General features: G+C 37.6%; 1 pseudogene across 1 annotated transcript in view; it reads right to left on the reverse strand.

Moving 5' to 3' along the window:
* Positions 1-343: 343 nt before the first annotated feature.
* LOC131035768 (large ribosomal subunit protein uL10-like) overlaps positions 344-24243 on the reverse strand; it is a 40314-nt pseudogene continuing 16414 nt past the window's right edge. The window contains exons 5-6 of the transcript XR_009104000.2: positions 5532-5570; positions 344-1172 (exon numbers count right to left, since the gene is read on the reverse strand). The product of XR_009104000.2 is annotated as a large ribosomal subunit protein uL10-like (transcript). The remainder of the gene's footprint in view (positions 1173-5531; positions 5571-24243) is intronic.

The following is a 24243-nucleotide window of genomic DNA, read 5'->3' on the forward strand; positions in this document are numbered from 1 at the left end:
CTGCTAATGTAGGGATTGTTGAGAGGGATAGAAACGGTTGCCAAAAAGAAAAAACAACAGAAAATTTTTCTTTTAATTCTTCCTCTACAATATTAACTAATATTTGCTCAAAATTTACAGAATTTTTCTTTTAATATTTGCTCCAACCATCAAAACTGCCGCTACCAATCGCACTTCTAGTTACAACACCAAATTAACACTCCACAACACATTGTATATCATACTATTGTCAACTAACCTATCAACTAGTTGATTTGGAACACAAGAATTTCAAATATTTTAAATTCAAAATTTTAAAATCAATTCTAATATTTTGCAGGGAAAGATTGATATCTTCAACAAATGGTTCAAAATTGAAATGGTACAATTAAAAAATTTGAGAACTAACTAAAACAGTTTCATTGTTTCTGCCTTATAATTTAGTAAAGCTCAAGACAAGATGAGACTACAATTAAGAAGCATCTCTGCACTCAAGTAGCAATTATAACCACGAAGATGCATCCGAAATATGTGAAAAAAACATTATTTATTGAATTAACATGGGGCAGCTGCTAATGTAGGATTGTTGAGAGAGATAGAAACGGTTGCCACAAAGAAAAAACAGCAGAAAATTTTTCTTTTAATTCTTCCTCTACAATATCAAGGACAGCAGGATCAAATACTGATCTATTTCCATACATAGCCTTCACGACAAGTCCATGTGACAATGGGAGAATACCAAGCTTGGCAAGCAAATCTGCCTCAGAAGAACTGGCTTTCTCTCCCTTCTTCATGAGCTCTAAAACCGTGTTGCCAGGGGGTACAACTGCATCAATCAAGCCACCTTTTGTGAAAATAAGAGCAACATTTCCCACAAGCAAGGGTATCATGTTCTGATAAACAATAGTCCCAGACTTCTCTGCAAAAGCCTTTATGGCTGTCTTCATCATTGCATTTTTGCCCAAGAAAACAACTGAGTTAGGCCTCAGATGCTGACGGATGGATTGTAACTGATGGGGTCCCACATTGTCTGCCGAGCATACCAACAACTGATCATATTCCTCAATCAACTTGTATACCTTCTTGTTGTGAACCATCTTTTTCTCTGACCTGGACAGCAATGCAGTATCATTGCCAGGAACGGCTCCATGATATTTGGCGGATGGCAGGTCAGATGATTCTTTGCCTACTGACTGAAATTCGTTATCATGTTAACAAGGATTGGAAATGACACAAGTAAGATGCACGATCAATAGAAAATAATGCTTTGACTAAAAGGATTACAATGCTAAAAGCCTAAAACACACACCATTACCATTTCTAACAAATGAGGATTCCACAATTTTTAAGTTCAATTCTTATATGCGTGAATTATTAATAGACTGCCTGTTGTGACGTTTTCACACATCGCCCCATTGCAAATGGGGACCCATGTTCTTTTTTGCTTTTTAGGGTTTGTTCTTTGGGTTTTTTTTAGGGTTTTGTTAGCTGGCCTTTGCATTTTGAGTGCTGTCGGGGAGATCAATTGGATAGCAGGTCCTACTGGAGTGAAGTCCTGATCCTGAAATTTGGCTAAGTCTGGAATGTCCTGATCCTGAAATTTGACTAAGTCTGGAAACTGAAAAACCTCAAAAAACTAGATTTTGCAATATAACTCCTGGAGGTCTGAAACCACTCTCAAACATCCTGAAAGTATATATGGAATATAACTTAAAGTATTCTTATACTTAAATGTTATATTCCATAAAAATTATCCTGATAGAGAGTTCGAAAAGTCAAATTTCGCTCCTGTCCTTCTCCAAGGGTCCAGAGCGAAAAGCGCTCCTGTCCCTCTCCAAGGGTCCAAGGCGAATCGCTCGTGTCCCTCACCAAAGGTCCAGAGCGAAAAAGCTTAGTGGAGTCATTCCTAACCTTGTTTGGACAAATTGAGACATCAAAGGCATGGTGAAGGACGAAATGAGCATGATAGAGCATCCACACTTGATCAAAAACAATGAAATGATGAAGTTTTTGCCTAGAAGGTCAAATTCGCTCCTGTCCCTCACTGAAGGACCAGAGCGATTTTCTTTATATGCACAATTTTAGACCTTTTTTTGGACATTAACTATTATTCATAGCATGAGGCAGGATGATATCTTCCCTAGCAAAGGCATTTCATGGTGAAAAGTGGAGCATTTGGACCTATATTGGCCTGGGCGCTCCTGTCCCTCACTGAAGGACCAGAGCGATTTTTGTCTTAGATGAATTTCTTGCCAAGTTTGAATGATTTCCAAGCCAAAGGTGAAAGAAAGGAGGGTGAAACTAGACCGTTGAAGATAAATTTGGAAGTTGGCAAGGTGTAGTTGAGCTTGAAAGTACAAATTCGCTCTTGTCCCTCAGGCAGGGACCAGAGCGAAATCTTCATGAAAGCTTAGATTTTGAATGTTGATCACGTTTCAAGTGTCCAAAGGGGACCAAGGGACTTCATTTTACACGATGAAAGCAATGGCAAGTTGATGAAAGCAAGCATGAGCCCAGGACATTGAAGTTCGCTCCTGTCCCTCAGTCAGGGACCAGGGCGATATCCACCATATTTGCCAATTCATTCAAAATTCATGCCAAGTCAAGATTGTACATGGTTGCACAGGGTCTAAGGCGTCTTAAGATGATGATATGCAAAGGTCTCAAACGTCAAAAGACTATCAATTTGAACAAGGAAGCTATATCGCTCCTGTCCCTCATCAAGGGACCAGGGCGATTTTCATTAAATCATTCGTTTTCCTTCAAGATCACCTCAAAGTCAAGGTTCGCAAGATCAAGGATATCATTTGCAAGGTGATGAACAAGGAGTAAAGCTTGAGAGATAGCAAATGTTGGCCAGAGCATGAAGTTCGCTCCTGTCCCTCACCAAGGGACCAGGGCGATATCCACCTTAGAGGGCATTCATCCACCAAATCAAGACGATCAAGCTCGAGTTTTTTGGCAAACATGCCAGTCTCAACGTGAGGATGGAGGTTTTGAACATAAAAGGCAAGAGAATCAAGACTAAACATCAAATTCGCTCCTGTCCCTTAGTCAGGGACCAGAGCGATAGGTTTGTGTCCTTACCTCTTCCAAATTTGGCGCTAAAACATTCTTTAGATTTTATTAAATGCTAGGAAAAAATCGATAAATTTGAAATCCAATTAAAGTTAGCATTTAACATTAGCGCATGGGTCTTTATTAATTAATTTTTGCCTTTTAAAAATCGAGTTTATTTAAAATTATAGGCATTAAATTAATTAATTATAAATAAAATGGGGCGCTTGATTTAAAATTTGTTTCATTTTACAAAGGTCGGCCTTTAAGTTTATTTTAAATTTGCCTTATTCACCAAAGTCGGCCTAGGGTCAATGTGAAGGTGAGCGCCTATAAAGGGAGGTGTTTATTTCATTTTCAAATCATCATTTTATCCTCTTTCATATGCGATTTTGGAGAAGACAAGGTGCAAAATTATCATCAAAGAGGAGTGCGTGTTTGTTTCAAGTAAGGCGAATTTGTTATCTTCAAGACATTGAAGACTCCTCCCCCAAGGTGGCGAATTGCTAAAGTGGACGTTCATTTGGAGAGAGATCACGTTGAAGCCATCATATTTTGATTTGTGCCTAGGCGAATTCCTTTGTTTTGCATTTTAGAGTTAAACTCTCAAGTAAGGTATGACAAGATCCCTTGTTTTAATTTCGAATTTTGATCGTCATAGCCTTAAATTTTGAAATTTTGAATTCTAATAGCTCAATCGTCGTTTAGGAAATGATAACTCAAGGACTTATTATGAAGTTTCCTAAATTTAATCTCTAATCTAGTTATTCATTGCAAAATCATGTTGCTAATTTTGAAATGTTGTGTAGGCATCAAATGGAGATCTCATCAAGGAAAATCAAGCCGGATCAAGGACGGTCTTCGCCGGGACGATCAAGCCAGGACAGGGGCGACCTCTTTCAATCCAGCGTTCCAAGGCGAGGTACATCAATCGTCCTGCACATCAAGGACACATGGAGTTAGGACAAGGGCTCGTTGAAGAAGCAAATAATTTTAGAAGAGTTAATCAAAGATAACTTCTCAACGCTACCAAATTGAGTATCAACCAAGTGTCAGACGAGGTGGCATCCTAGTCATCACGTCTCCAATCAGTGAGGTCCACCTCAGCATGTCCAGATTCAATGTACTTAACTCATGGAAGGTGGCACAAACTCCGATGTACCTACCCCGGCTATCCATTGGTCGATTTTTCTAGAGGGGACATGTGTCCAAGCAATACAATTTTATCATTGGTCAAGCATTAAATGTTATGTAATGGTTGTAACAAACCCTAATTAGGGTTTTCATTGTAAAATCTTGGCCATTGATCTCGAATTGATCTAAGCCATCGAATTGTATTGTAGGCACTATATAAGCCCTGGCATTTCATTTGTAAAGGGTAATTAGCAATAAATTGGAGAGAGTTGTAAATAATAGAAAGCAGTTAGTAGATAGAGAGTAGTTAGAAATTGATAGAATAGTAATTAGAGTAGAATAGGAGGACAAGGCAAGAAATTGTTGCCATTGATTGTAAACAAACTCCATTTTCATTGAAGTAATGGTGAAGTGTGTCATTTCTTGCAATTTGCATGGTTTCTTGTTGAGTCTTCAATCCTAGATGGTAGATGATTAGATGAATGGAGGAAATGCGATTGATTAATGGTGGAATTCGTATATCCATACTACTAGCAGTTTGTTGATTGCAGACTTGCCTTGTGTAGTCAACTGGAATCATTCAGCTTAAGCTCAATTTCAATTTGTCGCTTCTTCATTGATATGCATCAACTTGATGGTGTCTATGCCTGCGATGATGATTTGAACATCATAAAGCTTCCCTTAGAAGATCGCACTAGCCTTGTGGAGATGGTCCATTGATGTCAAAACAAGACCTAGTTAGAGTTTCATCAAAAAATCAAATCATTGCTCCTACATTCTTAGTATTAGGATTAGATCTTCTCTTCGCCCTCATCCTTTTTCCATTTTTTTCAAATCTAAGCCAGTAAGAGCCTGTGTTCCAGCAAAGCAGATCGGAAGTTCAATCATCAGATGTAAGTCCCCTTGTGATTCCAGCAAATCACATCATACCACTGGAGTTTATCCACACGTAGAGACCCTACTAACTAGAACATTGGAGTCATCCTAACTGATCCTTCATGCGAATCTTCAGCAGTTAGAGACTTTATTCAAGAGAGGATAAGATGCCTTTAGGTATTTTATTCTGTGTTAGGCTGTGTACAAAATACACGTCAACACTGCCATCTAGGAATTTGGAGCTTTCCACCTTGATATCTCTCTCAATTCATGGATACTAGTGCAGTTTGTATGCTCTAGTCGAATACTATTATACATGAAAGTACTACTCATTTATCATTTTTTCCATCTTTACATGTTCCACAACAAAATATTGAAGTTACTAACATTTTTATCATTTATCCCCTCAAAGCATCAAAATATCAACAATGATGAAAATGATCTCGTCTCAAATCTTTCAAAAATAATGTAAATAATAACTATACCTTGCTTCCAAGTTTCCCCAGGTTCATCTGATTCATTTTCTGCAAGGATCAAAAAACATCTTGTTAACTAAAGGTTTACATAAATCATCAATCTGCAGCCCTTGACATTGTTACACAGCTAGAAATACTCTTTTCACCAATTAAGAACAAATACATGTCAGACCAAGAAACAGTTGGAATTAAAAAATCTAGAAAGTTCGGAAGCTTCAACCATAGTTGGAGAACTCTAACTCACCAAAAACTCAGCAGACCCAAAATTTGTGATTTCTAATTAAGTAAAAAATCGCATTATTATGCAAAATCCTGATACAACAAATAGCTGACAACTATTATGAATTCATGATGTTTGCCTTGAACATCATCATTCTAATTCATAAATTACATATTACAAAATTCAACATTTTACACATTCCTTTTCCCTAATCTAGTGAAAACTTGAGGAGAGGTTGAGGTTCTAATCCTTGGAATTTGTTGCGGTTCTTTTCTCGACATAGAAGGTTGTGCTAGTGCCTCTAGCTCAACCTCCATCATGCTAGTAGATGGAAATGACTCCTTTGCCTCATCAATGTCATCCAGCCTATAGCTCTTTTTGTTGCACCCACATCCTCCATAGGTCAATACCAGAGGCTTTAAATGAACGAGGTCTATTTCGTCTCCAGTCAAGCTTCTATTATTTAAAAAAGCGGCCTACCTCTCAAATTAAGAATCTCATATTTAGTAAACAATGGGGGTTGCTCATCTCGCCCTATCCACTCATTATAAGGATCAATGTTATCCAAATCAATGACCTCCTTTGCTTTGTCCTCTACCCTTCGTATGTGAAGCTGAAGGTTGTATTGGACAATGACAAGGTCATTCAAGCATTTTTGAGTTGATTTGTTCCTCTTCTTCGTGTGGATGGCCTCACACAAACTCCAATTGCACTCTACAATTTGAAACTTTGGGGTATATGCACCCCAATCTATCCACCAAGAATCTACAATATAAAATATTAAAGAGTTAGTAAGTAAACTATATCTTATCAAATTATCAAAATAGTTGTAAATTTGAAATTTGTAACTTGTAAAATTCATGTAATGTAAAGACTCCAGTTCTTGTTATGTGGTGACTTAATGGTTCTTCCTCAAATGGCTAGTTTCAAAGAAAAGAACTTAACCCTACTAGTCATGTAATTATGCGATTCTTGAATAATGAGGTCTCTAACCTAAACCTAGGGTGTCATCTTCTAAATGCATGTCATTCCATAACCTCTCCATTAGAATATGAGAAGCTATCCGAATGGAAAAAACTAGGTTTGAGGAAGTATCTTGTTGCATGGATGGGTTGGTGGAGTTAATTGTTCCATCTCCTATCAATGATCTCCCAAGTGGGGTTAAATTTAATAAGGCTGTCCCCCTTGCAATAGTTTTGGATGGACTCTTTGGCCCTATCCATAGCTTCATAAATGTACGACATTGGGTTTTGATCCCCATCTACCAAACACAAAACTTTAACCAAGGGCTTTGACACCTACAAATCGCAAATACAAAATGAATTAAGTTAGAAGTTTACAATTAAAGACTAAAACTAAAAACAAAACAATCAATTTGAAGTTTTGAGGTTACCTTCACAATCTTCATAGCTCTTTGTGCAAAACAATTATCAAAGACTATCCTTGCAACCCTCTCTCCTTCAAGCTTCTTTACATATGATGATTCTAGGCATGCCTAACTCAAACATTTATTTCAAGTAAGTCAACAAACCAATAATGTTGTGCGACATTAGGAAAATCGTTGCAAACCTTGTGACACCTGATCTAACTTTTTCTCTTTGGTGTAATCTCTCATCAAATTAAAAACCAACAATGATTAAGAAAAATTTGTTATGCTTTTTGCGTCATCCACAACCATTCTCACCCAATCAAGTTTGCATGTGCCCTCCAAAAGAAGGTCAAGGCAATGTGTTGCACAAAGGGAAAGGGTGATTTATGCCTCTATTCGAGCAATCTCCTAACCGCCACATATTGTTGTTTGTAATTAGGGCTATATATGGGTTCGGATTGCCTTAAGGCAACATCCGAACCCTTTTAGGTCTGGGCCCTATCCTAAAGGGTAACGTGACCCCAAGTCTATGCCCAGCCCTGTTCTTCACGCTATCCTAAATACACACACCACAATAATATATATTGGCGCCAAAATTTAAGGGAGTCCGACTTGCAAATAAGAGTTAAAGGTGCATATAAATGAAAGACACTTTGCAAGTCAAACATATTCAATTCCAAGTAAAGCGAATCAGCTCTGCCTGATAAGGTGCGAATTCTCAAGGAGGAGTGTGAAATTGTTCAGACTTGTGCGAAATTGTCCAAGAGGACATAGGCTGTTTTGGTACAGACTTGAAGAACTTAGAAGTGCAGATCTGCCATACAAAAAGATCAGATCTGACAAAGAAGCTAAGTATTGTACTTGTGATCTTAGAGGAGAATATATAATCTGACCTGTGGGTCTTTAATGCTGGGTTTTTCCTCCTTGGAGGTTTTCCCAGGGTATGCGTGTTTGTCTCCTGTTTACTTACTTCATTTCTGATTTTTTACTGAATGATGACTTATTAAAATGCTACAAATCTGATTACAATCTAGGGCATAATCAAAGGATATAAATCTGATTAACAAACCTAGGGTATAAAATTACACATATGTTGTTGCATTTCAGTTATTATTTGAACTACATTCTCTATGCCCACCTCCATGACAAATTCCTCCAACATTAAACTCAATGTTTCTGGATTCTTTACTTTGTCAAAGGCATCCACTAATTTCAAAAAAAATTACTGCACCATTGTGATTCTTTCCATCTGTCCACCCATTTGAAAAAATAGTGCAGCCATACTTGCACCATTGCTTCTTTTGTTCTTCCACTACTAAATTCATCTTTTCAATTGCATTTGTGAGCAACCTTCCCTAAAGTCTTTGCAAGAAGGTGCCTTGAAGCCTTTTCCTTCTATTATTAATGTAGTTACCAAATTGTCACAATAAGGATTAGTTGCCACACGGGAAGGTTGCTGAAGTACCAAAAATTGGCACATGCCTTATTTGCTTTTTGATGCACCTCCATGTTCCACCATGTACCTTCTCATGACGGTTGTGCTCCATATGTGTTTCTAGGTACAAAAAAGCTATGTGGTGTGCATGTAGGCACTCCACTTGAAGTAGATGAAATGGATGACAATGTGTTTCATATATGTGGACCATGAAGGGAATCAACTATGCCTTCAAGTGTCATTTCTTCATCCATTTCTGCTTGCATTTGAGGACCAGGACCACTAGCTATGGATGTTGCTAAGGCTACCATTGTCTTTTTGTAATTTTTTCTCTTTTGCCAATACAAGGTGTGCATCATCTCTCAGTCTATCTCTTTTGTGGTGTCGGTACAAGGTTTGACATCACAATGAATATGCCTACAAGATGCTATTTAAGGCAATTTATGCCTCCATGATATAGCTTCTCGCATCTAATGCAAACAATTGTCTCAGGCCAAGCAGGAACTCTAGCTCCAATTGGACAAACCTGTAACTGGTATCGATTGGGCTGAGCCTAAGCTTGAGCTTGATCCAAAGGCCTCTCTATTTGTCATTGTATCTAACCTACAAGTACAAAATGAAAGTAAAATATTTTAAATTTTGAATTAAAAAATAAAATTCAACATGAATTACTATAAATCTAGCTTAAAACTTGTATAAATCAACATTAATTAGTTTAAATTAGCATAAATTCAATATAACCTAATCATTTTACTTTAAAAAATAGGTTAAATATATTAAAAAAAAGGTGAATTCCTAAAAAAGTTAGCATAAATGAACAAAAAATGGTGACGAATCTAGTTTTTTGAAAGCGAATTTCAAAATACCTAAGTTATAAAAAATTATGAATTATTTTTAACCTACCCTTGAAATTCTTCAAATTTGCCCTTCAAATTCACCTACAAATCCTTCAAATTAGCTCCAAAGGAAGTAAGATTGTTGTGTGCAAAATGAGGGGCATGGTTTGATTTATAAAGGGAAAAAACACATTTTTTGAGTGTATTTGGAGCATTTTTTATGTGTCACGAGTGAGGTTCCACATCCACAAGTCTTCCTATCGAACTACCCAAGTTTCTAGTGAGTACTCACCCAAAAAAGAGCACTTACCAAAAACTCAGCAAGTCAAACTCACAAGTATTCTAGCAAGTAAATCGACAACAAACAAACACGTCAGGTTTGCCAACTATGAGGTCAACCACAAGCATAATGAGAAATGAAAAATATAATTCTCTTTAATGTTATTTTTCCCAAGTTCTCTCTTTTTGCTTACTATCATGTCCATCAAACAAATATTGATCCATCATTTGTCCAATTCAGTTTCATTAAAAAAATTTAGGGATGAGACAAATTTGGATTTTACATAAGGGTGTGATCTTGGCCCTTGAAAAACATTAATTTTTGAGTATGTGACTAGAGGACAAATAGTTTTGATTCTAGACATCTGCACCTTATGCCCAATTAGAACATGATTTAAAATATAGACAACCAAAAAGCCCAATGTTAAATTGATATGTTTCCAAGCAAGCCAGTTGCACAAAGCCACAGAGATAATTTCCCCAGCTTCTGTGATGATTTCAGCCTTACAAACTTTTTAGTATTACTATTTCTTTGCTTGGGAAAGATTGAGCATAATTACCAGGAGACTCCATCCATTATAGGAAAGTGCACTGCACCCCCATCCCCAAACCCACAATTTCTGGAGATTACATTTACATATAATATAGTTGTTTCCTTATTCATTTATTCACATACCCTAATTTCATTGATGTGCTCATCTCCATATCTGTTCCCTGCCTCCAGGTAGCTATATTTTTAAAAAGCTTTGTTGAAGGGAAAACAGTTCCATGCATTGAGACAACATGACAATATATAAATAGGGAATAGATTTTCAGAATTTCAATGTTACTGATCACTAATCTGAAATGCAGCAAAGTGGCTTCTTTTACCATCCCCTTAAGAAGGCACCTGTATTTCCCTTGTTTTCATTTCTCTGGAAACATTGTTAGAGAATATTTGGAGAGCAAAATATTCAGAACCATGTTTATTTGCATTCACACTTTACCTATAACTACAGGTATTGGGAAATGTGCTTTCATAAAAGGGAGAATATACGTCTTCCAAAAACTTTTACCAAAACTCAAACCAATTTTTGTATCAAAGCCAAGCATAAGCCTGCAAATGTGAAGACTAGAATTCTGTATTCCCTTTCTGATGAATAACAATCAATTTTAGAGAATGAATACAGTCAAATATGAAGAAGGCGACCCTAACAAAAAAAGCACACATCTGAAATGGTTTTGAATGAGCCCACCAGGGCTGAGGCCAGGATCATGCCGGGTGAATTTGGTGGAATGGATACCCTTCAATCCTTAGCTCTCAGCCAAAGAGGTTTCAGCCTAAGGCTTGTGCTCCAGTATCAGGTAGCTATAATGATTCCGTGGGTTCGATACAAAACCTTCCAACAAAAAAAGTTCAAAGAGTATTAAGTCAAACTCAGAAATAAAAGGAACTCCAAAATGAAATCTAAATTTGACCTTCATATTTTCAAATTGATCTGAAGGCAAGGAAAACTTGGACATTTTATCGCTTGGCATATCAAGAAAAATATTTCAACACTTTGAACCAAAAAGTATTATGTTGGTGCAAGTATTGCACTGTGTAAAACTGTCTTATTGGGTCCCCTTGAGATACAAGCTTGTGGTATTCCTTGGGGATATTACTTTAGGAACCAATGAGTTACCATGTCATGGTAGCGTTGAGGTTCGTGTTGATATTCATATATGTGCAGCCATGTTAGGAATAATGAGGACATGTGCACATGTAGGCATGGCCCATTTCTCTACAATGGTATATGGTAAATCTCATCTATATGCACTTGTATTTTTTATTTTATTCATAATACACAGTGCAGACTATTCTTTGCAGTAGACCATTCTAATATGCTATCAATGCCTAGGGTTGTGTCCCTTGTGTTGATCCTAGCTTTCACAAGTTGTGTGGATGCTTGGGAGGATTGGTGATAGCTAAAAGGTTGTGTTGGTGAATTTGTGCCTCTAAAAAGGGTGTGATTTTGATTTCTTTCTTGAGATTAGATCTATGATTGAAAGCTGATGAAGGAAAATTTGCCATTTTGTTCTCCTTGTTGCAAATTCAGCCAAATTTGTTGATGAAAGTGTCAAGACTTTGCAGTGCAAATGGCAGCCTTTAACTCCTTGTTTTACCAAACATAGAGCCAAAATTAGGGTTTTATACGGGTTTTGAAATCTCATCAATTTTATAGGACTTAATGATCAAATGCACCTTTGGAATCCTTACAAACAACTGCCTGAGATCACAGTTTTGCACTCAGCAAAAAACAATTATTCGATGCCACAACTTTGTAATTAAAGGCTTCCCTCCCTTTTTTGATAACAATGCAATATCATTTTTAGAATTGAAAAGACAGAAGAAAGGAGGGAAAATGGAGGGCACTCTATTCTATTACGCAAGTAGTTCGTAAAATACTGAATGAATTACATGAATGATCAAACGATCATTTATAGAGTTACAAAATCGATGAAACAATCGATAACTAAAGCAAAATTAGAAACAAACTTATCCAGATTTAGAGACTTGGTGAGGATATTTGCAGTCTAGTCCTCAGTAAGAACATATTGCAAATCCACGAATCCATCTTCATCTAGCTTGCGGATGAAGTGACAATGAAGTTCAACATGCTTGGTTTTCTCATGGAAGACTGATTTTTTGGCGAGTTTGAGCACCCCTTGATTGTCACAGAAGAGGGTGTAGATCCTGCTTGAGACATCTGGATGTCTGAAAGCATCCTTTGAAGCCAAACTGCCTCACAAGCTACCTTGACTGTTCCTCGATATTCAACTTTTGTCAAGGAAAGAGCTACGGCCTATTGCTTCTTACTAGTCCAAGTGACAACACCTGTGCCCAAACTAAAGACATGCCCAAATGTGGACATTTTGTTAACACTGAGCTTGCCCAATCCGAATCAGTGAAACTGATGAGTCCGGGATCTTTGGTCCGTCCATAGAGGATACCAAAGTTTGAAGTGCCCTTGACATAGCGCAGGATTCGCCTCGTTGTAGCCCAATGATCTGATGTAGGAGTTGTCATGAAGCGCGATATGTAACTCACTGCATAGCTAAGATCAGGTCTAGTGGCAGTGAGATATATTAAACTGCCCACTAGTTGCCTACAATCAAATTCATTCTCAACTGGAGAACTGGATTTGGCCAACAACTTTAGGCCTTTCTCCATAGGTGTAGATGCAAGTTTGCAGTCCTGCATTCGAAACTTAGCTAGCAGATGAAGATACCATGAGATTGCTACCAAACCTCAACACCTAGGCAGTAGTGCAAAAGCCCAAGGTCAATCATGTCAAAAGACTGGCATAAATTTTGCTTGATTCCCTTAATCAAAGATGTCGAACTACCAGTGATGATCAGATCATCAACATATATAACCAGAAGGATGATATCATTGCCAGTAGTCTTGACATACAGATTTGAGTTAGGACTCCTCTGGAAACTCTGATCTATGAGGTACTTATCAATTTTCATGTACCATGCCCGAGGAGCTTGTTTCAAGCCATAGAGTGCTTTCACCAGATTGAGCACCAGGTTTTCTTTTCCAGCAACCTTGAATCCAGGAGGCTACGTCATGTAGACTTCTTCTTGTAACTCACCATTTAGGAAGGCACTCTTGATGTCCATCTGATCGACCTTCCAACCACACTAAGCTGCCATGGCTAGGACTAATCTAACAGTGCTCATCTTTGCTGTTGGAGCAAAGGTCCCCTTGTAATCAATTCCTTCGTGCTAAGAGAAGCCCTTGGCAACGAGACGAGCCTTGTACTTATCCAAAGTACCATCAGCTTTGTATTTGACCTTATAGACCCATTTGCATCCAATGGGTTTCTTCCCTAGAGGAAGATCTGAAAGAACCCAAATGTTGTTTTTCAACAGACTATGGTGCTCAGTAGCCATAGCTTGTTCCCACTCAGGTATGCCTTTGCCCTCTATGTATGTCTGTTGATTGTAATTAGGAAGGATTAGGCGGATTCCAATTGCCTTAGGCAACATTGGAATCCGCCCAAAGGGCTGGCCCCTCCTTCAACGTGTAGGGTTGGGCCCTATCTCTCACGACACTCCTTAAACCTCACGCCACACTCAACGTGCTCCTAAATAGGGCCGACCCTATTCCAACAAGTCAATTCGCTCAAAGGAAATAAATAAATAAAAGTTAATTAAACAAAAGCCGACCTAACTAAGATCTTGCTCCACGTATAAATAAATGACAACTCCACATTATTATTCACTCACAAGATCTCTCCATGCGAAATATATATCTGCCTAAATGCGAAGTCTTGAAGAAGGAATAATTGCGAATTCTATCGATCATTAAAGGTGATAATCTCAAGTGCAAATACCATCATAAGGAGGGCAAACTGTTCTAGATTCAAGGTGCTATGGTTGCAGTCCAGTCTCAAGGAAAGGTGCAGACTTAAGATGCAATAAAGTACAGATCTAGGGTGTGGACCTGATTGTTGGTTGGTGTGTTAAAGGGGGCAGACTTGATGCTTATGAAAGTGCAGATTTGTTGAAGACATCATCAGCCCTAAGTGCAAACATCTTCAAGTACTTGATATAAGTGTTGTAATCATTATATGAATATAATCCATAATCAGATCTGAGGATCTTTTCTGGCTGGGTTTTTCCTCCTAGGAGGTTTTCCCAGGGTAATCATGTCTTGTTCTTATTTTTGTTCATTTCTATGTTATGTCTAAATCTAGAAATCTCTAATCTTTCAACTAATCAATCTAGTTAGAAACTAAATTCTAATTTCTGAGTTTATATTAATCTGAAAGTATTAAAATCAACATGGTATCAGAGCTATAAGCTAGATCAACTTTCAGATTTCAGAATTTAGTACTCCTTTATTTCCAGATTGTTGTCTCATTCACAGGTCAGGTCAATGGGGCTGAAAGTTGAAGACGGGCTTGATGTAAATCTTAATTTTGCTGCATGGAAGGTTCGAATTATGTTGGCTCTAGAGGAAGAAGATCTTATTCACTTCATAGAAGCAAAAAAACTAACTGAACCTACGGATGCAGCTGAGCTAAAACAATTCAAAAAAGGATGTTGTCAAGGCCAGAAAGCTTCTCATTGATTCGGTTAAAGACCACCTAGTCACCTCCATTGCCTCTTTCACTATTGAAAGGGAAATGTTCAGTCATCTACAAGGTACCTATGAAATTAACAATCTTAGTAGGGCAATTACTTTAAGACAACAATTACTTAATATCAAAATGTCAAAAGAAGATTCTATTAGTTCTTATTTTATGAGAATTTCAGAACTAAAGAATCAGCTAGGTACAATTGGACATAACATGGAAGACAAGGACCTTGTTATGATTGCCCTAAATGGTTTACCACACTCATGGGAGTCCTTTATTCAAACCATAAGTGGTAGAACTGAGTTACCTACTCTTGATCGCCTTAAGAATTATTGCATTCAAGAAGAGTCGCACCTTATCACAAGGGAGCAACTCAAAAGTCCTCATGTAGATGATCAACACATGCTTGCAGCCCAATGCAAGAAAGGTGGAAATTGGAAGAAGCATTATCCAAAGAGAAATAGAGAATTTAAACCACCTAGCTCTCAACATTCTTGGAAGAAACCAAGAGATATCTCTCGTGTTCGATGTTTCAGATGTGACAAATTTGGTCAATATGCTAAAGAATGTCAGAATGATCCTACTCAAAGAGAAGCCAACCTAAATGAAGTCTCAGAACAAAATGATGACTTCTTATTCATCTCTACCCTATCAAGCAGCATACCTACAGACCGTAATACATGGCTGATTGATAGCGGTGCTTCCAAACACATCACAGGCTATCGTGATCATCTTTCAGACTTAGTAGAAAAGGATACCAGTCTTCACATGGTAATTGGTGACGATGCTCGATATTCGGTAAGAGGTTCTGGCACTACTTTAAATTTAGACTCTGGTATTTCACTTCACCTTAGTGACATTTTGTTTGTTCCTGGAATTAAAAGAAACTTAATTTCCATTTCTGCTCTAGAAGATAAAGGTTATCAAATTGCATTTTCTGAGGGAAAAGTACTGGATTGGCCTAAGAAATCTAGTTTTAAATCTGCTCGTGTAATTGGTAATAGATATGATAGTCTATATAAGCTCTCTACTAACCATGTTCAAGCCCTCATTAATGAGGCTCCCGAATCTTGTGAGCTATGGCATAGAAGACTTGGACACTTACACTATCAAGCACTTCCCTCTTTTGAAAAATTAGTCAAAGGTATGCCTAAACTCAATCAAATTCATGATAATACTTGCAAAGATTGTGCTATAGGTAAAAATGTTAAAAACCCTTTTCATAAAAGTGAAAATAGAGCTAAAGATAAACTAGAACTTGTTCGCTCTGATTTATGTGGTCCTATATCTATAGCATCTCCTAGTGGATTTCTTTATTACGTAATCTTCATAGATGATATCTTTGGGAAAACTTGGATCTACTTCTTGAAATCTAAAGAATCTGATGAAGTCTTAAGTAAATTTAAAGAGTTGAAGGCATTGACTGAAAACTCCTCCGGTAAAAGAATTAAATGTTTAAGATCTGACAATGGAGGTGAGTACACCTCCGGTAGCTTTTATGATTTTTGTGTTGAGTCGCGAATTAAAAGGGAGTTTTGTGTTCCATACAATCCTCAGCAAAACGGAGTTGCTGAAAGGAAGAATAGAACTATTGTTGAGGCTGCAAAGGCTATGATCCATGATCAAGATTTGCAGACCTTTCTATGGGTTGAGGCTTCTAGAACAGCGGTATATATTCAGAATAGATGTCCTCACCGTGTTCTAAAGAACATGACTCCTGAAGAAGCCTTCACAAGATCCAAACCGGACATCAGTCACCTCAGAATTTTTGGAAGTCTTGTTTATGTTCATGTGCCCAAGGAAAAGCGAACCAAGTTGGAGCCCTCCGGGAAGAAAGGCATGCTAGTCGGATATAGTGAATCCTCCAAGGCCTTCAAGATCTATATTCCTGGTCAAAGGTATGTTGAGGTAAGTAGGGACGTTACTTTTAAACAAGATATTGTTTTTAAGAAATCAAAAGGTTCTTTTGTTATTGATGAAGCTAATGACAATCAAGATATGAATGTTGATACTAACCCTGAGATTCAGAGGGAGCCTATTGAACCTCCACCTCAAGAAGAACATAATGATCCACCAGAGCCTATGAATCCCATTGACATACCTAGTGACATTGTTGTTACCAAAAAGAGGCCACTTTGGGTAAGAAACACCATTCAAGAAGCCGAAAGATTTGCTGCTCCCAATGGCACTTTCCGAGAAACCAAGAGACCTCAAGTATTCTCCAACTACGTTGCATTGATGTGCAATCTCATTGAGTCTGAACCTTGCAATGTTGAAGAAGCCTTGAACCATCATACCTGGAAGCTTGCTATGGACGAAGAGTATCAGTCAATCATCAAGAATGATGTTTGGGACATTGTGCCCAGACCCAAAGGTAAATCTATTGTTTCCTCTAAATGGTTATTTAAAACTAAACATAATGCTGATGGTAGTATTGAAAAATATAAGGCTAGATTTGTAGCTCGTGGTTTTTCTCAAAAAGAAGGCATAGATTATGAAGAAACATTTGCTCTTGTTGCTAGATATACCTCTATTAGAACTATAATAGCTATCGCTGCTGCTAGAGGTTGGAAGCTACATCAAATGGATGTTAAGACTGTTTTCCTTAATGGTGTCATTGAGGAAGAAGTCTATATTGAACAACCTGAGGGTTATGAGATTCAGGATAGAGTAACTCATGTGCAGATTGAAGAAAGCCCTGTATGGCCTCAAACAGGCCCCTCGTGCTTGGTATGAAAGAGTTGATAAATACTTGTTAAGTTTAGAATTTTGTAAAAATGATGCTGACTCTAACATCTACTTTAAGTTATCCAATGATGAAATGCTAATTCTAGTTCTATATGTGGATGATTTATTTCTTATTGGTAAAGATGAACTTATCATTAGATGTAAGAAAGAACTAGCTTCAGAATTTGAAATGAAGGACTTAGGTCTAATGCATTATTTTCTAGGTCTAGAAGTATGGCAAAGATCTAACGAAATTTTTCTAAGTCAAGGAAAGTATACTATTGATATTTTGAAAAGATTTAGAATGATGGATTGTAAACCTATGTCTACTCCTATGGAATCTAACTTAAAGAAGTTAAGTGTTTCTGCAGCTAATTCTGATTTTGCAAATCCATCGGAGTACAGGCAGTTGATTGGATCACTGATGTATCTAGTTAACGCTAGACATGACATGCTTTGCAGTGAATGCTCTCAGCCAGTTCATGAGCATGCCCAAACATGTTCATCTTGTTGCAGCCAAGCACATTCTAAGATACTTGCGAGGCATAGTTGGTTATGGGCTGAGGTATCCACTTAACACTTCAATAACCTTGGAAGGTTATTCAGATGCAGATTGGGCTGGAAGCATCAAAGACAGGAAAAGCACTTCCGGCATTTGTTTCAGCTTAGGATCCACAGTGTTCTATTGGGCTTGCAGAAAACAATCCTCAGTTGCACTAAGTACTGTTGAAGCTGAGTATATTGCAGCAAGCGTAGCTTCTAGAGAAGCAGTGTGGCTTCGTAAGCTTCTTGCTGGGTTGTTTGGTCAGCCTTGGGATCCTACAGTTATTCATTGTGATAATCAAAGTTGTATCAAAATGTCTATCAATCCAATGTTTCATGACAAGTCAAAACATGTGGAAACTCACTATCACTTCATTCGAGATATGGTGCAAAGAGGCGCCATTCAGCTGAAGTATGTCAGTACTGATGAGCAGGTTGCAGATATTCTTACCAAGCCTCTGTCCAAAGTGAAGTTTGTGTACTTCAGGGACAAACTCGATGTTTTGGAAAATGAAACCCTGATTGAGAGGGAGTCTCAACCTCAGTGATACATTGTGTTGTATCAAACCACCCTCTGCGGGCAATGTAAGGCGGTATTGTAATCTTCTCAGGGAGAAGAATAATTGTTAACCATCCTCTGCGGGCAATGTAAGATGGTAGAAAAGATCCTCTCCACCCTCTACGGCCAATGTAAGGTGGATCCAGTCTATGCTTGTGTGCGAGCTAGAAGATTATATTATGTAGTTCCATTATATGCTTGTGTGCAAGATGGAAGACTACAATATTCTGATTATGTAATCCATTCTTTACTTGTGTGCAAGATGGAAGATTATGGTTATGTTTCTCCTCCCTAATTAAGAGAGAGTGTTGATTGTAATTAGGAAGGATTAGGCGGATTCCAATTGCCTTAGGCAACATTGGAATCCGCCCAAAGGGCTGGCCCCTCCTTCAACGTGTAGGGTTGGGCCCTATCTCTCACGGCACTCCTTAAACCTCACGCCACACTCAACGTGCTCCTAAATAGGGCCGACCCTATTCCAACAAGTCAATTCACTCAAAGGAAATAAATAAATAAAAGTTAATTAAACAAAAGCCGACATAACTAAGATCTTGCTCCACATATAAATAAATGACAACTCCACATTATTATTCACTCACAAGATCTCTCCATGCGAAATATACATCTGCCTAAATGCGAAGTCTTGAAGAAGGAATAATTGCGAATTCTATCGATCATTAAAGGTGATAATCTCAAGTGCAAATACCATCATAAGGAGGGCGAACTGTTCTAGATTCAAGGTGCTATGGTTGCAGTCCAGTCTCAAGTAAAGGTGCAGACTTAAGATGCAATAAAGTACAGATCTAGGGTGTGGACCTGATTGCTGGTTGGTGTGTTAAAGGGGGCAGACTTGATGCTTATGAAAGTGCAGATTTGTTGAAGACATCATCAGCCCTAAGTGCAAACATCTTCAAGTACTTGAGATAAGTGTTGTAATCATTATATGAATATAATCCATAATCAGATCTGAGGATCTTTTCTGGCTGGGTTTTTCCTCCTAGGAGGTTTTCCCAGGGTAACCGTGTCTTGTTCTTATTTTTGTTCATTTCTATGTTATGTCTAAATCTAGAAATCTCTAAATCTTTCAACTAATCAATCTAGTTAGAAACTAAATTCTGATTTCTGAGTTTATATTAATCTGAAAGTATTAAAATCAACATGTCTGAGGTTCATACACACTATGAATGTTGGCCATGAGAGCAAAGTTGACCGAATCAGGGTGTTTGCTCTTATTTTGAGAAGTTCTACCCTCAATGAGCTCATTATCATGAAAATCTGCAATAGTCTTAGCCCACCATTTAGGTTGGAGAGTAGAAGTGCCAACATCAAATGCAAGAGGTGCAACAAGATCGGGTTCATCAAACAGAATATTGGAGGAATCATGAGGAAAATCAAGTGGGGGAGCTGCTTGTCGAGGGGACCTTGTAGGGGAAGGAACAGGTACAGGAACTAGAACAGCTAGAGCCCTCCCATCAGGTAGATCTAATGGAAGATGAACACCCAAGTCTGAAGCATTCAATGGCTGATCCTCTGGATCCAAAACTGGAGGAGAGCTGAAACGACCCTCATTCCTCATCAAAGACCACATCACGACTGAACATGAGATGATCTGTCTCGATGTCAATTAACCGGTAGGCCTTGTGAGTATCACTATAACCGTCTAGCATAAGCTTCTAGCTCTTGGCATCCAACTTGATGCGTTTAGCATCAAGGATCCAAACAAAAGTTGTGGAGCCAAAAACTTTAAGATGATTGATTCTGGGCATGCAGCTTGACCAGGCCTCTTTCAGAGTCTTCTTCATAGTCACAATAAGAGATCAATTCAGAAGATAGACAACAATGTTAACTACTTCAGCCCAAAATTTCTTGGGAACACTCTTGTGTTCAAGCATAGATCAAGCCATTTCGGTTATCATGCGGTTTCTTCACTCAACGACATTGTTTTGATGAGGGGTGTAAGGTGTTGTAAGTTGACGTTTGATCCCATGTTCTTCACAGAAATGAGAGAAGGCAAAAGAATAGAACTCCCCCCCATTGTCTGACGTAAGAGTTATAATGTGTTCACCAGACTCTTTTTCTACTAAGGCTTTACACCTTTGATTTTTGCTAAAGAAAATACACCCACATTTTTCGACTGAAATCGTCAACAAAAAGCAAAAAATTCTTGGGCCCAGTAACAGGAGTGTTAATCAATCCATAGATATCAGCATGGACCAATTGTAGTACAAATATGCTCACATTGCAGGTGTGACAAATATGGTCACATTGCTCGAGATTGAAAAATTCAGGTCTTCTCATCTAGCTTCTTTTGCAGAAATCAACATAGGAACACCTCAGGAGGAGCCTAGGTCTAATATAAATTTAGGAGGTTTCTTATTTTAAAATGAGAATATGACATTTCAGCTTCAAAGGGAGCCTGACATTCCAGCTTCAGAGGGAGTCTGACATTTCAGGAGCCTCGTTGTCTTGAAGATTTTGTTAATGAGTTCTTCTCTGCGAGAGAAGTTCAAGGTGAAATCCCTTGTTAATGAGTTCTTCTCTGCAAGAGAAGTTCGAGGTGAAATCCCTTGTTAACGAGTTCTTTTCTGAAAGAGAAGTTCGAGGTGAAAACCCTTGTTCCACCCTCTGGGAGTAGCTATGGTGGATCCACCCTCTGAGAGTAGCCATGTGGAAGTCATGCATGTGACTCTATGACTTTATTTTCTGTTTTCTGATTCACTCTCTAGAAGTAGCTATGGTGAATATTGTTATGCTGAGATAACATTTTTATTTGAGAAAATTTGTGATGAGTTTTTGTTGACATCTTCTGAATTGCAGTTATGTGTACTTGTCATGTGATGACAAATTGAAGATCTCTCTCTAGCTAAGAGGGAGTGTTGAAGTATGTAGCATCGACAGAGATCTTCTTCCTGTTCGTATGCTCAGAATATGTGTGTTCGTGCTGGCATGTCTATGTGGCTGTCGGTGGAATATTTATGTGTCTGTCAATGACTCTTCCTCTCCACCATGGAGTCTCTTAACTTCTCTGCCGGTGACTCTTCATGTCTTTGTGGCTGACGCTGTAGTTGTGGCTGTCGGTGACTCTTCATGTTCATATGGCTGTCGGTGAAGATGTGGTTGTTGGTGTCTTTTCTTCTTCCTTCGTGGTGTCTCTTCACTTGCAATTCCGATTCTTTATATTCATTGCTCTTCCATTTTCGTTGCTCTTCTTCTTCGGCAAATGGATAGTTATATACTGCTGGCTTCTCCTGTTTGTCTTGTAGCAAGTTGAGAACATTGTGTATGTAGTCTGTCAGTTCATTAATATTATATGTTTTTCTGTGTTCAGTGATTTCAGACTTATGAAGGTTTATAGAATGTATACGAGATGTATCTTTTGACTTCATTGTCATGATTGATTCGTAGACAATCTCTTATTGTGATTGATAGTAATCTGAAACTATCAACAGTTGTATTCATTTTCAGAGACATAATAAAGATCATATTTGTGTGGGCTGAGTTTTTCACCCTCAGGTGGAGGGTTTTCCCAGGATAAGTCTTTTGTGTCCTTGTTATTGTTAAATTTTGTGATTTCTTTTATATATTCTGGTTCAAATTTAACACTTAAAACTGATTTCAACCTCCTTATTATCGACTTACAAAGCACTCAATATATGCTTGCTTTCATTTGTCTTGACTAACGTAAGAGTGATTCAGGAGTTGTTAAGATTACGGTTGTAACTGCTCAATAACTAATAGCCCAAAGATAAATAACAATTCTTCAGGCATTCACATGATTACATAGTCCTTGGCAAAACATGTTGTCACTGTCTACAAATTCAGATCCAGAAGATTATGTTAATGCCATGAAAACGTGTGCCTTCTACAAACATGATTAATGCTATTCAATCAGAATCATGGAATACGAGTTACAGAGGTATAACAGTCTGAGTTTATAATCATTTTATCTTTAAAATCTGAGAATCGTCTAGGAGAATACTATTGACATCAATGCCAAATAATATGCCAACAAACTTGCATAATGTAAGTGAAGAACAGATTATTTTCCATATTTAAATCTTTTGAATAATGTCCTTACTTGGTAGAAAAATTAAGCAAATTCTTTAGCTTTGAAGAAGTCAAACCCATAGTTAAGAGGCATGATTTTGAGAAAGAATTCAAGTCTAAATTCTATCTTATTTGCTATAAGGAAGAGCATCCACTCAAATGACAGTTTTATATGCAAGGACAAGGGCAACATATGCAAGAGTATATCACTGAATTCACGAGGCAAGCAATTCAAATGGGATTGTATACTTAAAGCCCATAATGTTGTTGAGAATTATATCGGATGCCTTTTCTGCAACACACAAAGACAATTCTTTGTAGAAAGGGAAACACCATTGTAGATGTAATGTCCTCACTCTGAAATAAAATTAATGAACGAATAAATAATAATAAATTAGCAAATAATTTATTATTAAATTAAACATAGTATTAATATAATAATGGAATAATGTAATTATAATATATAAATGAATGATATAATCAAATCTTATATATAATACTGATAATATAATCAATAATAAATAAGATGCATATTAGTGATGATCAATAATAAATCTTATTAATGATTAATAAGATTTATATTTCATATTTATTAAGTATTAATATTATTATTTACATGGTAATTATAAGGCAGCACTAATGCTAATAAGACAAAGATGATAAAACATCAATAAACAATGATTTAGATTAGGAGGTAAACACAGAGTGGCAGACCAGATCCGACACATGTCAGATCTGCCTGCCTTTGCATCAATTACATAGACCCTCATTTACTCTCAACTATTAAATTAATGACAAATATTAATAAATGACTATTAATGATTAACAGTGTCTAATTCCTAAGCAAGTCCACTGGGGTATTGTTGGTGTCTTTTTTATCATCTACCAAACATTAGAATAAAATACCACAAGGATACTCTATCCTCTCCTAAACAAAATCACTACTTGTGCCAAGATTGCGAGAAGACCACAAGGCAACTCCAAGGTCTATATGTGCGAACAAGCGACTTTAGTGGGATAGCTTCTATACGCTTAGGATCAATCAGGATTCCTTTCTCTGTGATCAGGTGTCCCAACAATTTTCCTTCGGTAACCCCAAATATACACTTATTTGGATTTAAAGAAATCCCATACCTTTGGCATCTTTGGAATACCTTTCTCAAGTTTTCTACATGGTCCCACCTCTTCTTTGAGAACACAGTTAGATCATCCATGTAGATGATTATGCACTTTCCAATTAAGTCTCTGAAGGCAATGTACATGGCCCTCTGAAATGTGGCTCCTGCATTGATCAGCCCAAAGGGCATTCTTTTATAGGCAAAGGTTCCCCATTTTGTAGTAAATGTCATTTTTATTCTATCTTCGTATTCAACAAACACTTGATTATATCCAGAATATCCATCCAAGAAGGACATCATCTGGAATCCATTGACGATTTGTAAGACCTCATCAAGTGATGATAAAGGATAGTTATCCTTATCTAAGGCTCGATTCAAATTTCGGAAATCAATACATTATCTAATTTCTCAATTTTTCTTTCTGACAAGAACGAGGTTGGCGACCCATGTTGAGTGGCGTACTAGGAATATAATTCC

The sequence above is a fragment of the Cryptomeria japonica genome, chromosome 5 (assembly GCF_030272615.1).
Source record: "Cryptomeria japonica chromosome 5, Sugi_1.0, whole genome shotgun sequence".
In the NCBI taxonomy this organism is placed as follows: domain Eukaryota; kingdom Viridiplantae; phylum Streptophyta; class Pinopsida; order Cupressales; family Cupressaceae; genus Cryptomeria; species Cryptomeria japonica.